Here is a 19,146-nt window from a genome sequence, read left to right on the forward strand (position 1 = left end):
AATTTAGAATATTTGGGGGAGGGGATGTTATATTTTGGAATGGATTTTTTTTTCTTTCAGAATTTCACATGAAACAGGCATCTCTAGCCGAGTATTCCACCTCCATTCGAGGCCAGTACCAGATACTACAGAGGAAGATGCAAGAAACTCTGTAGTAGGCATTAGTGGAATAATCTACCCACAGCGAAAATTTGTTCCTAATCTCACTCCTCCAAACCACCACCATGGTTGACTTCAATGGGGCCAGGATTGCACCCTAAATTTATAGCATTCTAAACTTTGGTGGGTTTTTGATCCTTACTATTGTAACTGTGGATGTTCTCATAAACCATGTAAATGTCTTTGTTCATGTCCCTTTTGAGTTTGCTTTCTGTGAACATTCTAGTGAATAAGTTTACTTGCAGAAATATTGATTCTTTTTTAAAAAAGCAAATTGAAAGCAAATATTGCAGAACATGCATAGAAAGCAAGTTTCAACTTAGAAAGCAGAAGACTTGCACTGAAAACCTGATTCTAATGCTCGTCCAAGTTGGAGAGGATCAGTATCATCCAAATAGGATCATAACATGGGATCTATGTATCCAAACAAACATCTTCCATTTTAAATATCAAATATTCATAATGAAGTGGATGTGAATGAGCTGAAGACCAAGAATTATTTGGTGAATCGTTCCGAATAATTACTAAATCTTTGAAAATCACAGTCTGTTCTTGGCCAATTTGTGAACAGAATGGGAAGCAAAATGTGTTCAATAAACTATTCACTATGAATTATTTATTCAACTTTAATAAAACTCTTTGTATGGGGCTGCTTTTCTTCATCTGTGTCAATCAGAAGGAGATACATTATTAAAACTGTACATAATTTCATAGTTAAGTATGAAGGAGGGAAAGGTTATTTGGGAATGAAGTTTTCATTTTAAACTATGGGAACTTTATCAAACATACTGAATTACCGCCAGACAGGGTGGGATCATGGGTAAGGGGCTACTTTTCGGCACCCCAGCTCCTCACCAAGAGCAAGCAGAGAGTCTGGGGCTCCCTACAGCGGCCTGGGCTCTCTGGGCAGCTCTTCTCACTGTCCAGCTCAACTGTACTCAAAAACAAAACAAAGTAAAACTTTTGCGCCTACAAGTCTACTCAGTCCTACTTCTTGTGCAGTCAATTGCTAGGAGAAACAAGTTTGTTTACATTTGCGAGAGATAATGCTGCCCACTTCTTAATTATAATGTCATCTTAAATTGGGAACAGGCTTTTGCATGGCACTTTTGTAGCTGGCATTGCAAGGTATTTTCATGCCAGATATGCCAAACAGTTATATGATCCTTCATGCTTCGGCCACCATTCCAGAGACATGCTTCCATGCTGATGATGCTCATTAAAAAAAATGTGTTCATTAAATTTGTGACTGAACTCCTTGGGGGAGAATTGTATATCCCCTGCTCTGTTTTACCCACATTCTGCCATAGATTTCATGTTTAGCAGTCTCAGATGATGACCCAGCACATGTTTGATTTAAGATCACTGTCACTGCAAATTTGACAAAATTCAAAGAACATACCAATCTGAAATTTCTAAAGATAGCTACAGCACTCAACCCAAGATTTAAGAATCTGAAGTGCCTTCCAAAATCTGAGAGGGGGATGAGGAGTGGAGCATGCTTTCAGAAGTCTTAAAAGAGCAACACTCTGATGTGGAAACTACAGAACCCCAACCAGCAAAAAAAATTTAAAAAAAAAATCAACCTTCTGGTGGTGGCATCTGACTCATGTGAAGAACATGAACATTCTCTGGAACGGTGGTTGAAGCATCAAGGAACATATGAATATTCAGCGCATCTGGCACATAAATATCTTGCGACACCAGCTACAACTGTGCCATGCAAAAGCCTGTTCTCACTTTCAGGTGACATTGTAAACAAGAAGCAGGCAGCATTATCTTCTGCAAATGTAAACAAACTGATTTATCTGAACGATTGGCTGCACAAGAAGTAGGACTGATTGGCCTTGTAGGCTGTAAAGTTTTACATTGTTTTGTTTTTGAATGCAGGTTTTTTTGTACATAATTCTACCTTTGTAAGCTCAACTTTCATGATCAAGAGATTGCACTATAGTATTTGTATTAGCTGGACTGAAAAATACTATTTCTTTTGTTTTTTACAGTGCAAATATTTGTAATAAAAATAAACATAAAGTGAACACTGAATACTTTGTATTCTGTGTTGTAACTGAAATCAATATATTTGAAAATGTAGAAAACATCCAAAATATTTAATTTTTTTTTTTTAAATCTCTTGACAGCCCTAATAGATACTCTAACCTGGGCTACGTCCGAACCTTTCTTTTGAAGACACACATTTTGTCTGCAAGATTAATTGTGGACTCAAATCCAAGTACCAGTACTGCTGACCATCTGATTATACCTGCAGAAGTGCTCAGCTTGGCTCCAACAATTCAACTGTGCATGCAAATATGCAAGCACAAACTTTATGGTCATAGCTTGTTCCTGCACCAAGAAGGTGGCGCTTCTGAAAATTTACCCCAACACATGTAGTATAAGTTATTCTCTGCTGCCCTTTGTGGATAACTTTTTCAAAGCATCGAGCCAGCAAACACATAGAACATGTGTAATTTTAAGCATATGAATAGGCCACTGAAGTCAATGTAACTGTTCACATGCTTAAAGTTACGCACATGCCTTAGACATGCACCAAAATTTCTTTAAAGTAAATTGTCATACTGGCATTAGTTTCATCAGATATTTTTCAAGTGTTTTGTCTCAATGGTTCTTTTAATAATCAGCTGTTTGTTGCATTCAGAGTTGCAGAAGTTACACGTTTTACTTTCTTTTGCAAGTGAGTGTTATGCTAAATATTATTTCTAAACATATTAAGGCACATGGTATAGGTTTCTTTTTTTTTAATTTGTAGAGTGATTTCTTCAGTGATGTGATTTTAATTAAAAATCTCTAAACTACAGATATAAAAGGTTTGTGTCCAAAGAAACCAAATACACAGGAGGATTGTCCATTTTTATTAATTGGCTGTTAGGTTTGTTGCCCTATAATTAAGTCACCTAGAGAGGAGGAGAAGACCATTCCCTTGAACTTGATGTCTTTATTAGAGCATCAAAGGCAGAAATCAGAATAAAAAAACAAAACATTGCTTAATCTCACATCCCCATTATCTCAGCGGATGAAGGCAAAGGAGGATAAAGTTGAAGGTGTCTGGATATCAGCTTCTCAACTCTCTATGCCAAACTATTAGATTCTGAGACAATAGCTATGAACTCACATCACATTCATTTAGCTTCAGCTGTTACAAAAATGGAAGATGAAGACTGTCAGTTGCTCAGTGCTCTTAAATGCCTCTTCTTCCCCAGTGGAAATCAGACTAGTTTGGATTTTCCAGTTCTGTGTTAGTAACATTTGGCTCACCCCTGGAAGTGCACACGCTTTAAATTTTTGACTAAAAGACATGTTCTTGTCACTATAAATGGCTTCTGAGAGAGACCTCTTATGACTATTGACAGAACAAACTGAAAACAAGGAAGATTTATGTTAATAAACAATTGTTCTTATACAGTGCCCTTTAGGCTCTTATCTGAAGAACAAACACACTTTTGGAACAGTTTGCATGTCATTTGTTTTAAAGAGCTTGTTAATAGCTGGTCTATATATAGTGTCACAGCTACCTCCTAAGCAACCCCTCATGGCCTAGGTGGCTCTGCAGCCCCCTGCCTCAGCTTTCTCTTCTCAGGGCTTTTATTTAAAAAAACAAAAACAAAAAAAAAAAAAACACCCGTAGCTGGCTTGGCTGAGCCAGTGGCTTGGCCCTCTGACTAAGTCATTTATTGAAAGTCCAACCCTGCCAGGGTAAACCAGTCTCAAAAAGGTGAGCAAAAACCCACCAAGTCTTCACCCCAGTCTCCGGCTGGGATCAGCCCCTCCTCTCTGAGGCTCATGTTCCCTCTTGAAAATTCTTTTCAAAGTTCAAACTGGCTCTTCTGCTCAGTACCTAACTGGGTTCAATTCCTTCTACCTGAGGAGCTTTGTTCCAAAGTCTTTTTCTCCTAAGAGAGGCATCTCACAGTTCCTCAGGGGTCACGGGAAGTGTTTACTCTTATAAGCTGATAGCCACCCTCAGTGGCCATTCCTTGTCAATCTTACTCCTCTCTGAAATGGGAGAGATTGGCTGGTAGGCAGGCTGCCTTTCCCCCTGCTGAATCAGGACTCTGCTAGAGCCTTCTCATTTCCCCCGAGCATCTGCAGATATTTGTCAACGCCTAGCTTCCTTTTTAAGGCCGCTTCCTTCACTACCTTAGGCCTGATTCAGCCACCTGATCCACCTGTCACATGACATCATTTATTATTACTCATCCTCCCCTCTGGGGAGATGAGCTAAATTAGTCACAGGTGGGGCTGCGGCTCAACTCCTCTTAACCGGCCCAGCTAATCTGTAACAGCAAATGATAATGAGCTTTCTGGGGCAGAGACAGTTTTTGTGATATTTGTTTGCGTAGTGCTTAGTACAGTGGTGCCTTTATCCCTGATTTGGGTCCTTAAGCAGAAGAAGAAATTTTTGAGTATTATCTCAGCATAGATGTAATCTTTTGTCTTTGAATTTTTAGCAAGAGACAATAACATACTTGAGCTCAAACTGAGTGTAGGACAAATATTACTCTCAGATAAGCGTACACAGCTTCTATTGACCGAAATAGAATGTTCACCTGGGTGTCTAAGGGCTGTATTTGACCTTTGTAATGGTTGCATGAATTGGTTCAGATAGGTAAGATAGCACCTGAACCTTCACTGAAATGTAAACACATCTTGAAATCAACTTTTTCTGTAGTTAGTAAAAGGTTGCACTTTGTTGTCTTTAATTACTGATAAATGTCCTGTAAACCTGCTGGCCTCTGGCCAGAAACTAGAAGTACTAGAATGCCATAGGAAAAACATTCCCAGGAGATTTCCAGCTCAGATTTGTAGACTTGACAAGTCCACCTAGCCTTCTGAAATTTAATCTCTTCTAGTCCAGATCCTCAGCTAGTGTAAACTGCCCCAACTCCATTGGCTTCAGCTGGTGTAAATGGACTTCAATGGAGCTATGCCAATTTATAACAGCTAAGGATCTGGAAAAGCCCTGGACCAAAGGTGAACTTTCAAACCTTTTGTGCTTCATCTACTCCTAGACTTTACTCCACTTTCATATACCACGTACAGCAGTTAGCATTCATAACCCATAATTCTCCTATATACCGCGATAGTGGTACCATGGCATCTTCTGACTTTAAATATCATAGTGACTGCAGGCAGCTGGGGTGAGAAAAATTAATGGCATTCACTGTACTTACTGCCTTTGAAAAGCTGTGTGGGTAGCTGAACAGCTACGTTGTACAAGATAAAATTCAAGTGCAGTAAGAGTGAAATAAAAAAAAAAACCTAGTACGAAAGAGCAGCTAAAAACTCTTGTTTCACCTCATAAATAATTTGTGGTTTCCTCTGAATCACCTGTGTTCCTCTAACAGGGTTTTATAACTTTAAATGGCATTTTTATGGCAACCAGATTGGCACAGAATTGTGACTTTAATCCCCTCCAAGCTTTTAAGTGCTCTAATAAAGCTCAATATCAATAATCAGGAAAGGAATAGTTGTGGGCTTGACTGTATTTTTCCACCTCATTATGCTTTATAAAATGACTGTGTCTCTTTTCATTTCACAGCCCATGTAGCCTAGCCTGATAATTGTATTCCCTTCTAAGCCAAGAGGAAGAAATAAACATATGATGGGTAATACATCTGCTCCTGGAGATCTACCATTCGGATAAAATTTAAAAAAAATCAAGATTAAAAAAATTAAATTAAATTAAATCACAGAGAAAACAATTGTTGTGTATGCCAACTATTATTTTTTCACTTTACATCAGTTCCTATTTGCCATTTCCCTTAACTGATAAGATTAATTAATGCTTTTTGTTCTAAATCAGTATTTCTCACAGAAATAAATGTGGCTTTGGTACTGATTCTGAGGCAATTGTATAAAATGGTCAAGGAAAAATTAAGCTGACTACTTAATCCACAGCACATCCAACTTTTGCAAAATGAGTTGAGGATGGCTTCCTTAAGATGAGATTTTTGAATTTCTTTTGCTTTACTTTTGAGGTTTTCTCTGTTAAAATCTATGTCCTTTAGCACCTCAGTCAGATTTTCAGGGTTAAATAGCAACATTTCAATACATATGTTTGAAACTTCTGAATTTTCCTCTGACCAATACTGGTGGGACATTTGATTATAGTCAAGCTGGTACATGTGAAATGACAGAGATTTCTTAATTCTGTAACAAGATTGACGGATTTTTACCTTACTGGACATATTTGAACATGGGGAAAAGTGGCATCTTGAGCAGAGTGTTTTGCTCAACACTTGACTCCCTTCCCTATCAGAATTATATAAGGAAAATATTATAAAGAAGCCTAATTGCTCTCTAAAACCTTTGCTTTGATAAAGGAACTAAAGTTTGATTTGGCAGAGTGCAGAGCCACAAAACCTGATGACTCTAGTGAGGTTGATGATGCTTAGACCACATAAGATCGGCTCCCAGAATGTTATTTTCGAAACTAGAAATTAAAATGATTGTTTCTTATAGTGTTTCAGGTGCTAACATCATACATTCAGATCTCACAGCAGGTAACTCCATGGACTTTAGCACATCTACACCAGTATGCATGAGATCAGAAGCAGACAAATACTTTCTAAGGCATTGTTTCTTCTTCCATTTATGTAAAAAATCTCTAGAAATGGCTAGAATGGCAAACCCACACTGCCCGTGTCAATGTTTCTTTTGTCTTCAATATATGATGTGAAGATTCCAACAAGGCTGAAACAACAAGGAGTCCGGTGGCACCTTAAAGACTAATAGATTTATTTGGGCATAAGCTTTTATGGGTTTTTTACCCATGAAAGCTTATGCCCAAATAAATCTGTTAGTCTTTAAGGTGCCACCGAACTCCTAGTTGTTTTTGTGGATACAGACTAACATGACTACCCCTGATACTCAACAAGGCTGAGTTCACCTGGTACTGCATACTGGAAGTCAATACTTAGGTCTTCCATATTCAGTTGCTCCCAAAAGGAACCACACTAACAGTGAACTAGGAAATCATTCTGGTACATGGAGATTTGCAATATCTCAGTGAACATTTGCTTTGTGTCTTAAACAAAAACTTTTCCCCATGTAATTAGGCAAACTATAATAGCTCCTTAATTCAGTTTCATTACACAAGCAAAAGACAAGATAATATTTTTAAATCCAAACCAGGACTTTCTTCTCTTACTACATGGATTAATTAAATATATTGTGCCTCAGTTTGGAACATATTCTTCCCCTGGGAGATGAGCTGTAACTGACGTGTTAATAAACAACAACATCAACTTTTTTGGTATGTGTGACTCCCTGGCACCCTCATATTCACCACTGTCATATAATTTTGATATGTTTTGTACAAAGTATGTCTTGTGAGGTATCATTCTAACCGTCTTGATCTGCTAGACATTAATATCTCATTGGATTGTAAGTGCTATTATTGTATGTGAAGTTAGGCTATGTATGTGCTACTGAAACATGTTGTAAGGTTGAGAACACACAAAAGCAGCCTTTCAGGTACAATAGAAAGGCCGAACAATCATAGAATATCAAGGGTTGGAAGGAACCTCAGGAGGTCATCTAGTCCAACTCCCTGCTCAGGGCAGGACCAATCCCCAATTTTTGTCCCAGATCCCTAAATGGCCCCCTCAAGGATTGAGCTCACAACCCTAGGTTTAGCAGGTCAATGCTCAAACCACTGAGCTATCCCTCCCCTCAACGTTAATGGCTTATTGAGGAAATGCACACAAGCACAAGGATTACCCCAGGAACTGTGCACAATAGAAACCTCTCAGAGATAGCACTACACAATGGGAACTGTTTGACCCAGCTCACAGCAAAAGAGCTTTCCAGCAAGTTGGAAGAAGATAAGAAAGGAGGAAATGACATCATGACAGGACCTCACTCTCCCTACACCAACACACCTGAAAGTATCAGAGGAAAGACTGAACTGAGGGGGAGGAGTGCTAGTCCCAGGCTAAAGGGATTTTTAGCTTGTGTATGGAAAACTGGTGGATTGCTTATATTATGGGTGGGAGGGATAGCTTAGAGGTTTGAGCATTGGCCTGCTAAACCTAGGGTTGTGAGTTCAATCCTTGAGGGGGCCATTTGGGATCTGGGGCAAAAATTGGGGATGGGTCCTGCTTTGAGCAGGGGGTTAGACTAGATGACCTCCTGAGGTCCCTTCCAACCCTGATATTATTATATATATGATCAGCCAAGGTGAGGAACTGCTAGTTCTTATCCAGTCTTTCTAGTACCTTAGGCTTAGTTTGCAGTTTTGTTTATTTACTAGGTAATCTACCTTGATCTGTTTGCTATCACTTATAATCAGTTAAAGGCTATCTGTAGTTAATAAATCTATTTTAGATTTTACCTAAAACACTGTGTGTTGTTTGAAGTGCAAAAGGGATAAATCTCAGCTCGTGAACAAGAGTCGGTACACGTCCACTTTCCTGTGTAGAAGTGGCAGGCTGGTCAGGTTTTGACCAAGGAAGGACAGTAGAGCTCTGGAGTCTTAGGCTGGGAAACTGGGAGTATTTTGTCTGTAGCCTCTCTATTGAGGGTTCATGAGCGGCTGGACAGAGCATTCATGAACACAGCTGGGTGTCTGGTCCCTGCCTGTGGATGTTGATGTGAGTGCGAGCTTGGAGGGCTTTGCAGCTTGTTACAATGTCACAGTGCAAGAAGGAACACAGCTTGGTGAGAGAGAGGGCTCAGCTGTACCTCGGTTCCAGGTAGCACCCTGGGGGGACCCATCATGGTATGTACAGGCATTATGCAGGATCATGGGAAAGCACTCAGATGTGTGTATAACTGCAGCTGTAGACTGTGGAAATATCTGTGATTTCCCATAAAAGTTACAAGCATCTACAACAACAGCTCTTGTGACCCTGATCAAAAGCCCAGTAAAGGCAATGAGAGTGAATCAGGCCATTAGTGATCCCAGGATACTTCAGTTAAGTTAATTTGTTTCCTTTTGTTTACCAATTTGTGAATGGTGGCCATCACCTGGGCACCTTTATTAAAACAATAATAATTCACAAAATATACATCTAGGAAGATTCTGTGTAAAAATTTACATTTCCTGCCCATCACATACCCCAACGGTCAGGGAAAAGCTTGACCAGACAACATATAGTGTGCCATTCAGTTTGCCAAATTATGCTCTGGAGGCATGTGGAATTGCCAGCAGTGACACTGTATTATTAGTGTCTGATTTCACATCCTTTGACTTCAATGAATTTGAATCAGGCTGTCAGAAAGGGGACCCATCATTGGTGCAACCCCTCATGGCTGGGCATGGTGTAGCAGTTCATCCCTCATCTAGCACCCTCTGCCAGCAACAACTTTGGTCCTGCTGTGGTCTCTTGTGACTCATCTCTCCCTCCAATGTATCATCATATCAAGTTGACAGTGTCCCACATGACACTGGTTAGCCCCCCATTTAGGGATCCTCTTCCATTCCGCTCTTCTGGAAGAGCAGTGGTCCCAGGGCTTCTTCCTGGAGTCTTTTAACCATAGTCAGGAGCAAAACTCAAACGACAACAAAAGCAACTTCTGTCCCCTCCCTCAGACTTAAGCTTTTAATCCATTCAGTACATTACAATGGGCAGATTGAAATTCCAGTTACAGTGAAAGCTCTGAGAAAAATGTGGCCTCATTCTAGGATGAATCCTGCACCATGGAAGTCAATGGGAGTATTACCACTGAATTCAGTGGGAGCATGATTGGGTCCCTAAATGGACTTTTTGTGAGCTATCCCATATTTTTATATTAAACCCTGGAAGTTCTTGAGATAATTCCCATGTTAACTGTTACCATGTGCCATCACAGCAATCAACTAAAACTTGTGACAGTGACATGGAATAAATCTTCAATTTGATGCAAAGTGAAATCCAATTTTTGTTTGTTGATTAGATGTTTGTCACCTCAAACATAATGGCAATAAAATTACATGTCAGCAAGTTTTAGCCAGTGGTGATGACTAAATGCAAGGCTGATGTGAAAGCCTTTCATTGGTGTCAACAATAAAAACCAATATTTTAAATATGTATGACTACGTTACCATCTCTTGTCTGAGAAAGGAAAATATATGAAGCTCAAAATAGCTGTCAGAATACTAAGTGTGACTCAAGTGCCATTTAGCAGCACATGATGGGCAAGTGATATATATGGGTGCTAAGCATATAACATGTAACAGATGCATAAACTCAATGCATCATTTGAAATGACGGTGGACACCACACTAGCAAGGACCATGTATATACACCATATATAAACAACAGGCTGTTTTTCTGGACCTTATAAGACAGATACTGAAGGGTTCATGCACCATGAAACATTCAGGGCACACCCTGAGTGTTGTGTAGGAGCAGTGCACACACTGCTCCTTCCAGGGACATGGACCATGGGAAGTCGCCCAGAGGACATGAACGGTGGGAAGCTTCCTTGGACTGGGCTCAAGGCCTGAGAGCAAGTACTGTAGTAGATAGAGGCTGGTAAATAAGAATATTAATCAAAGTCATATTTTTCCTTTGTTGTTTCCTTTTGCGGTTGGAGTATGTAATGCGCAGGGGGGAGAGAAATAAAAGAGAGGGTGGAAAGCTGACAGGCGGCAGCCCATCGGCAGACCAGCCTGCTTGCTTGCTTAAAGCCTTGTTCTGTCTTGTATTTGAACCACAACAAGACACCTTCACCCACTAGCCTCTACTACTGCAATGACTTGAGTTAAAACAAAGAGAACCCCTCTATGCAGTTTGTATCAATGAAATTGTGGCTATACTTGTGCGTTGTGTAACCCCTTGCTATTTGCTTTTCAAAGCAAATAAAAAATAGGATTTGGTTTTCCATATAACTCTATATGCCCAATGTATCACAAAACACTTTACATTTACAATGTAATACTTTTGTTTTATTTATTTATTTATTGCAGCAGTAACAGCATTCTGGGATGTCTTCACAGGAGTCTTGTAAGCAAGTAATTCTTCAATTCAGCTCAGCACTGATAAGGTCTTAACTGGAGTTCCGTGTCCAGTTCTGGGCCCCACACAGCAGGAAAGATGTGGACTAATTGGAGAAAGTCCAGAGAAGAGCAACAAAAATGATTAAAGATCTAGAAAAGATGACCTATGAAGAAAGTTTGAAAAAATTGTGTTTGTTTAGTCTGGAGAAGAGAAGACTGGGGGGCGGGGGGCACTTGATAACAGTCTTCAAGTATGTAAAAGGTTGTTCTAAAGAGGAGAGTGATATTTTGTTCTCCTTGACCACTGAGGACAAGAAGTAATGGGCTTAAATTGCAGCAAAGGAGATTTAGAAAAAAGTTGCTAACTGTAAGCGTGGTTAAGCACTGGAACAAATTACCTAGGGAGGTAGTGGAATTTCTGTCATCAAAGGTTTTTAAGAACAGGTTAGACAAACACCTGTCAGGGATGGTCTAGAGATCATATTGAGTCCTGCCTCAGTGCAGGGAACTGGACTAGATACCCTAGCTAGGTTTTTCCAGTCTTGCATTTCTATGATTTACAATACTGAGCTGGCAAAGCAGTGGCTGTATAGGCAAATGTGGCAGCGAGCATGTTCAGAAGCCATATACTGGGTGTTAATAAAGGATTTTCACTACTTCATTAGCTCAGTAGATGGCATATGACTGAGTTGTGGGGAAGCAAAACTGGGGAAGTTCTAGTAAGAATCAGTGCAGCAGAAAAAATCTGTAATAGCAATGTTACAATAAAAATTACTACTCTACTTCTGTTATCTGCCTTTATTTTGCTAATGCACACAGTCAAACCCACAGCTGGAAATGGGTGGATAGTAGGAGGAAGAAGATCACTGACTTTAGCTACAGTCAAACTTAGTGAATATATAAACCATCTAATTCTTGATACGAGCAGTTTTGCTACCACCTTTCCTGAAGTCGAAGCCCATTACTGTCATAAAATGTTCTATCCAGGTCAAAACTTAAGACTTCTACTGGTAATTTTAGTTCACTCCCACTACGTCTATTGTTTTCTTTTCTAATATGATAGGTCTTGAAGTTCGACCACCCCACACACTGACCTGCCCCATACACCTCCAAAGGTAGTCTGTAATACATAGGGAGCAGTTGGGGGGAAGACTGTTGTGTTGGAGGATCATGTGTGTGTCCATGGAAAGACCACAGACACTGTTGCGCAATGACCATTTGGTTAACAAATAGGCACGTCCATATATTTTCAGAAGTAATTATAGATACAGGACAAGGCAGCTGGTAGTGAACAGGGTGTTGCTCCATCTTGCCACTTGATCATGTGTGTATAACCTGTGTCTCCATTTTTCAGTCAGTGAGAGACCTGGACCTCTATTTGTATTTCATAAATGACCATCCCTTTCGTGTTTATTGTTTGGAAAATGATGGCCATTGCATTGCCAGACCACACATGGTTCTGAATTAAAGTACAAAGAAGGTTTGAAACACATTCTGCTCAGTGCTAAAAACCTTGAGATGGCTTCTACAGGGAATTTCAACATAACTGTTTACAGGAAGAGCACAGGAAATGCTGAGCTTTTCAGTCAGTGACTGAAATCACCAAAGCTTTCACCAAAGGTATTTAGTATAAAAACTACCCTGAACATCACAGATATACTTACTGCTCTTCCTTCCATCATAAAGTGCAATAACTACTCTTTGTCCTGGTTAGCAGTGCCATGCTTGCTCATTCAAGAACACTTTAGAAGGACTACAATGGTGTGGATTCCTAAACTGCTGTTTGCTTCACAACATATATGATAAAGAGCAACTTTTTAATCTCCCACTGGATGTTTTTTTCTCTGTAATCTGTTTAAGAGCACAGAAGTGTTTAATATTTGTGCTGGGAGACATTTGCAAAAGATAAATCCAAAGCCTTTGTAGACAAACTTTTAATAATGTTATTAAGCAATACAGAGTAAGGAAACATGGACTCACAACTGAAATGAAACCAAATATTTTATTAGTTTCCCTGAAGTGCTAATAAAGCAGTCTCGTGTATTATCTCCCACTAGCCCACACCAGCACCTTTGCATGCTGAGGTTAATAATCTTTATTCTGGGGTTGACTTATTGGTCTAGTGTTTCCAGAGGCAATCAGCTTTTACGGTTGGATGTTATAAAAAGATCACAGTCAATTACTGGCTTTTACTCCCAAACAACATCTTCATTCATACATCTACCTATCAATATGTCTAAGAGACAATAGCCATTTCAGATGTAAATGTAATCAATAAAAATATTAAAAATAGCATTAAAAATAGTCCCTTTATTTATTTATTCTTTATTTGTAAAGCAGCATAGATCCCATATGCACTGTTCTATTAGCTGCAGTTCAGGCCAAGACAATGATCAAACACTAAAGGTGCTAATGGATTTCTGTATTGCACGTAAATGTACTTGGAGGAAAACTACCAAAAACAGAAACATAAAGATCCTTGGAACAGCAGTCAGCTCTTTGGCCCCCTACCCCATGTGCTTCTTTGCACCAATGGTGACCCCCGGGGGGGGGAACGCAAAGAGTTACATGAACCTCCCCAAAATGCCAGCAGGAAGAGGACAAGGCCAGCAGCTGGGGAGATGAAGGGGTAGGGCCAGAACTCTTGGTGAATACTATCTGGTCCTGGTGACTTATTACTGTTTAGTTTAACAATCTGTCCCAAAACCTCCTCTAATGACACCTCCACTCTGCGACAGTTCCTCAGATCGGTCACCTAAAAAGAATGGCTCAGGTTTGGGAATCTTCCTCACATCCGCAACCATGAAGACCGATGCAAGAAATTCATTTAGTTTCTCTGCAATGGCCTTATCGTCCTTGAGTGTTCCTTTAGCATCTCAATCGTCCAGTGGCCCCCCGGTTGTTTAGCAGGCTTCCTACTTCTGATGTACTTTAAAAAAAATTGCTATTACTTTTTGAGTCTTTGGCTAGCTGTTCTTCAAATTCGTTTTTGGCCTTCCTAATTATATTTTTCACTTCATTTGCCAGAGTTTATGTTCTTTCTATTTTCCTCATTAGGATTTAACTTTCACTTTTTAAGGATGCCTTTTTGCCTCTCACTGCTTCTTTTACTTTGTTGTTCTCTTACTGTGTTTTTTAATTTGGGGTATTCATTCAAGTTGAGCCTCTATTATGGTGTCTTTAAAAAGTTTCCATACAGCTTGTAGGGATTTCACTTTTGGTGCTGTGCCTTTTAATTTCTGTTTAACTAACCTCCTCATTTTTGTGTAGTTCCCCTTTCTGAAATTAAATGCTACAGTGTTGGGCTGCTATGGTGTTTTCCCAGCAACAGGGATGTTAAATTTAATTATATTGTGGTCACTATTACCAAGCAGTCCAGCTATATTCACTTCTTGGACCACATACTGTGCTCCACTTAGGACTAAATTGAGAATTGCCTCTCCTCTTGTGGGTTCCAAGTCTAGCTGCTCCAAGAAGCAGTAATTTAAGGTGTCAAGAAACTTTATCTCTGCATCCCTACCTGAAGTGATATGTACCCAGTCAGTATGGTGATAGTTGAAATCCCCCATTATTATTGAGTTTTTTATTTTAATAGCCTCTCTAATCTCCTTGAGTATTTAACAGTCACTATCACCATCCTGGTCAGGTGGTCTGTAATACATCCCTACTGCTATATTCTTATTATTCAAGCATGGAATTACTATCCATAGAGATTCTATGGTACAGTTTGGTTCATTTAAGATTTTTACTTCATTTGATTCTATGCTTTCTTTCATGTACAGTGCCACTCCCCCACCAGCATGACCTGTTCTGTCCTTCTGATATATTTTGTACCCTGGTATTACTGTGTCCCACTGATTATCCTCATTCCACCAAGTTTCATCCACGCATTGAGACCCGGCAGTTCTGCCTGTCTAACTGCCCTGCGCATGGAACTGGAAGCATTTCAGAGAATTCTACCATGGAGGTCCTGGACTTCAATCTCTTACCTAGCAGCCTAAATTTGTCCTCCAGGACCACTCTCCTATCCTTCCTATGTCATTGGTACCTACATGTACCACGACCATCAGCTCCTCCCCAGCACTACACATAAGTCTATCTAGATGTCTTGACCGATCCGCAACCTTCGCACCAGGCAGGCAAGTCACGACGTGGTTCTCCCAGTCCTTGCAAACCCAGCTATCTATGTTTTTAATGATCAAATCACCCATTACTAATACCTGTCTCTTCCTAATAACTGGAGTTCCCTCCCCTGGAGAGGCATCCTCAGTGTGAAAGGATACCACAACATCATCTGGCAGGAGGGTCCCAACTATGGGTTTGTTTCCCTCTGCTCCAGTTGGATGTTCTCCTTCCCTGAGGCTTTCATCTTCCACAGCAACACAGAGGCTGTCGGACAAGGGGTGGGACCATTCTACTGTGTCCCGGAAAGTCTCATCTATGTAGCTTGCTCTCTCCCTTTGCTCCTCCAGCTCAGCCACTCTGGCCTCCAAAGCCCGTACACGGTCTCTGAGGGCCAGGAGCTCCTTGCACTGAATGCACATATACACCACCTGTCCATAGGGCAGGTAATCATACATGCTGCATTGGGTGCAATAAGCTGGGTAGCCTCCATTCTGTTGCTGGACTTCTGCCTCAATTCTCTTTTTACTCCTGCAGCTGGTTCCTTTGTTGTGTTGTTTTTATCAGGGGGTGTTTTTTAGCTTAAGTTTAAAGAAGTTTAAGGAATGATAAGTGTATGTAGCCCCCCCTCTGCCCCACATACACACATACACCCCTGAAAAGTCCCTCGCAAAACTCCCATTAGCTGCTCCTGTTCGCTAGCTCCTGAAGAGCGCATTCCTGGGGCATTGGAGCAGAGCCCCCCCACCCCACCCCACCCCACCAGGTAACATGGGATGGGAAGGGGATAGGGAGAGCATGGGGCACCCAGGCTGGGGGTAGGGACAAGTCACATGGGGGGGTCATGTGGGGAGCTGGGTGGGAAGGAGTCACATGAGGCGGTCATGTGGGGAGATCACATGCCCCCCTTTAGCTGGTGCACCCTTTGTGTCCCTCCCACAAGTCACCTCTGCTTGTGAAGATATTAGAAAGGAGACAGAAAGCTGACCGCCTAATGGGACAACTGGGGACTCCTTACAGATAAGAAAATCCCAAGACAGTGCAAAACTGGTTTAGCCAATTCTATGCCACCTAATCCCACCATTTCTCCAGGTTGAGGGATTACCAGGGATAGTAAAGGACATCACCAGCGTGATCAGAACACTAGTTATCCCTAGATGGTGGTATGGTCCCTACAGTTTCTTGGGGAGGAAGGATGCAACAGTGACTAGGGCAGTAATTTAGGAGTTGAAGACCTGGCTTCAGTTCCCTCTTCTACCACAGACTTCCTTCAGTGAGTCTGGGAAAGTTATAGTCTCTCTCTACTTCAGTTCCTCATTTGTAAAATGGGGTAATTAATAGTATTGCCATACCTCACAGGGGAGTTGTGAGGATAAATACATTAAAACAAAAATTGTGAGGGGCTCAGATATCGTGGTGAGGGGCATCATATAAATACTTAATTTAGACAGACAGGGAACTGTTACTGCAGACATTATTTAGAATGGCCCTTAAATTGCTCTAAAATATACCAGAGACCAAATCTGCCAGGATCAGGGAAGCAGAAAGAATGGCTTAGAGACGTTTCACCGAGGTCCAAACAAAGGACATCTTGGCCAAACCTAGGAATCAGTCCTATTTTTTCTAATATTTTCAGTATATTAATTTGGCCACTCAGTAAATTTACCAGGGGCTGTAAAGAGGACAGTAGGTAATTTCTGTCTATGTTTTCTGTTGTTCATGAGAGATAAATATAGGTAATAGTAAATACCTTAATTCACTACTCTAATTGCCCACACAAATCTCATAGGAACCCATAGTGACCGGGCAATTTTAGTACATGCAAGAATTTCCCTGTGTAAAAGGAATTAGTCCTCAGACCGTCTGAGGTGCAGCATGGGCCACCAGTGGGCTGCTCCTGCCCTACTCAGGAATAATGCCTTTAGTCAGTGCTCCTTATGGGGTGCATCTCCTCCCCAAAACAGTATGACCTTAACTGAGCCTTTAGCTTCTTCATTTGTTGCTGACACTTCCCAATCATTCATGCCTGTATTTTATTTTTGCAGTGCACTGTGTGCAGCCTGAGCAGGTACTAACATTTAATTGCAGAAATCTTGAATTTTTCATTATGACTCATGCAATCAATACAGACTCAGACCTCCCTGTAAAAAAAATTCACCCAGGCCCTATGATGTCTATGTAAATCCAAGTGTTTTCTTTCATGAATCAGAATCACATTATCAGAATAATCTCTGAGTCATGCAAACTAAACTACTAAAAAAATCTGTCGATCTTCTAGAAAATGATTCAGTCCTCTTCGTGCTCTTTGAAGAGACAGTTAATACAGCAAGACCATTTACACATTACTTGTGCAGTTTTTACCAATTATCATTAACCATATTTGATGATAGAATATAACAAGTACTTTATTTTGTCATCCAAAAGTTACGGAATGGATGTGCAGCTGGACCTGATGGCATCCCACCCAAGGGGTTCAAAGGTGCCTTAGAATCAGCAAGAATCAGCCTGTATCAACTATTCTTATAAGTTTGAGCATAAGGCAAAGTACCAGCAGAAACGAAAGACAGCATCAGTGTCTCTGAACAAGGTGAAAGGATCTCACATCAAGTGTGGCAAATACAGGATAATCTCATTGTTATAGGTCATATATATATATGGAAATATATCTTTTCCCATGTTAGACTTGGAAGGCTGCAGCAATTGCTTAACAGACTTTGTCAACCACAGCAATCATGTTTCACTGTCAGGCAGTCAATAATGGATGCTATCCTTACAACTCTGGCTTCTGTTCTGAGCTGCATCGAGAATTTAACTGCCTGCTTCACGTAGCACATATTGACATCAAAGCAACTTTTGATTTGGCAAGAGGTCAACACTTTGGCTCACACTGAAGCAGTTGGTGTTTCAGATGTTCTGCTAAATCTGATGCACAATCTTCATACTGGTACCAGTCCAAGAGTGCGCAATGTTTCACAGCTTTCACCATGTTTCTACACAACCTCAGTCATGCAGCAGGGATACATTCTCACCCCAGCACCATTCTGTCAAGCTATCAGCTGGATATTAAGACTTGCCGCTCCAGGTTGGTCAAAAAGCATTTACTGACCAAGACTATGCTGATGCCTTGCTTTTGAAGATGTCAGAAGATTTCAGCCCCTCCAAGGTCTTCAAGACTCCACCCACACGATGGGGTTGAATGTCTCATAGAAGACCAATGTCCAGAACCTTGGAGCTGGGCCACCAAAAACCCCTGGTCAGATGGGATGGAGTATTGTGGAGAGCACTGAAAAGTTCATCTACCTAGGCTGCAAGCAGAGTTCAAATGATCATATCAGATCAAACTTTCTTCAATTAATAAGTTCTGCTGCCTCCTGCATGAAGTCCATGTCGGGTTTATGGACCATCCTTGTACTGAGACAAAGTTCAGGATCTATCAAACCTGTGTACTACCTGTACTCCTATAAGGGTCAGAAACCTGGACCCTCTTACAGGCTGACTTGGAGCAGTTAGAGGCATTCCATGTGCACTGTCAACACCAAATCTTGAGCATAAAATGGTTTGACTTCATGCAAAATGTCAGCATCTCACAAAGATCTAGCCTTCCTTCAACTGTTAACCAAATTCAATGGCAGGATTGCAAGCACACCAGACTTTCAAACTCTCCATCGACACATGAAGGGAAACATGCACTGACACTGCCTGGTGTCACTCACAGGGCTGTCTAAGAGCTTCATGGATTCACAGGATTGAGCCAGATCTGGGAACTTCACTACATGATGTCTGGTGCAATGCCATCAACCATGGTCACTCTGGCTGATGCAAAGGTCCTTAATAGACTATGCATGTTTGAGGATGATTTTTTCCATCAACAAACAGTTGCTCAATTAAGATTAAGAGAATATTCCACCCCAATCCATTTA

This window comes from Lepidochelys kempii, chromosome 13 (genome assembly GCF_965140265.1).
Source record: "Lepidochelys kempii isolate rLepKem1 chromosome 13, rLepKem1.hap2, whole genome shotgun sequence".
Taxonomy (NCBI): domain Eukaryota; kingdom Metazoa; phylum Chordata; order Testudines; family Cheloniidae; genus Lepidochelys; species Lepidochelys kempii.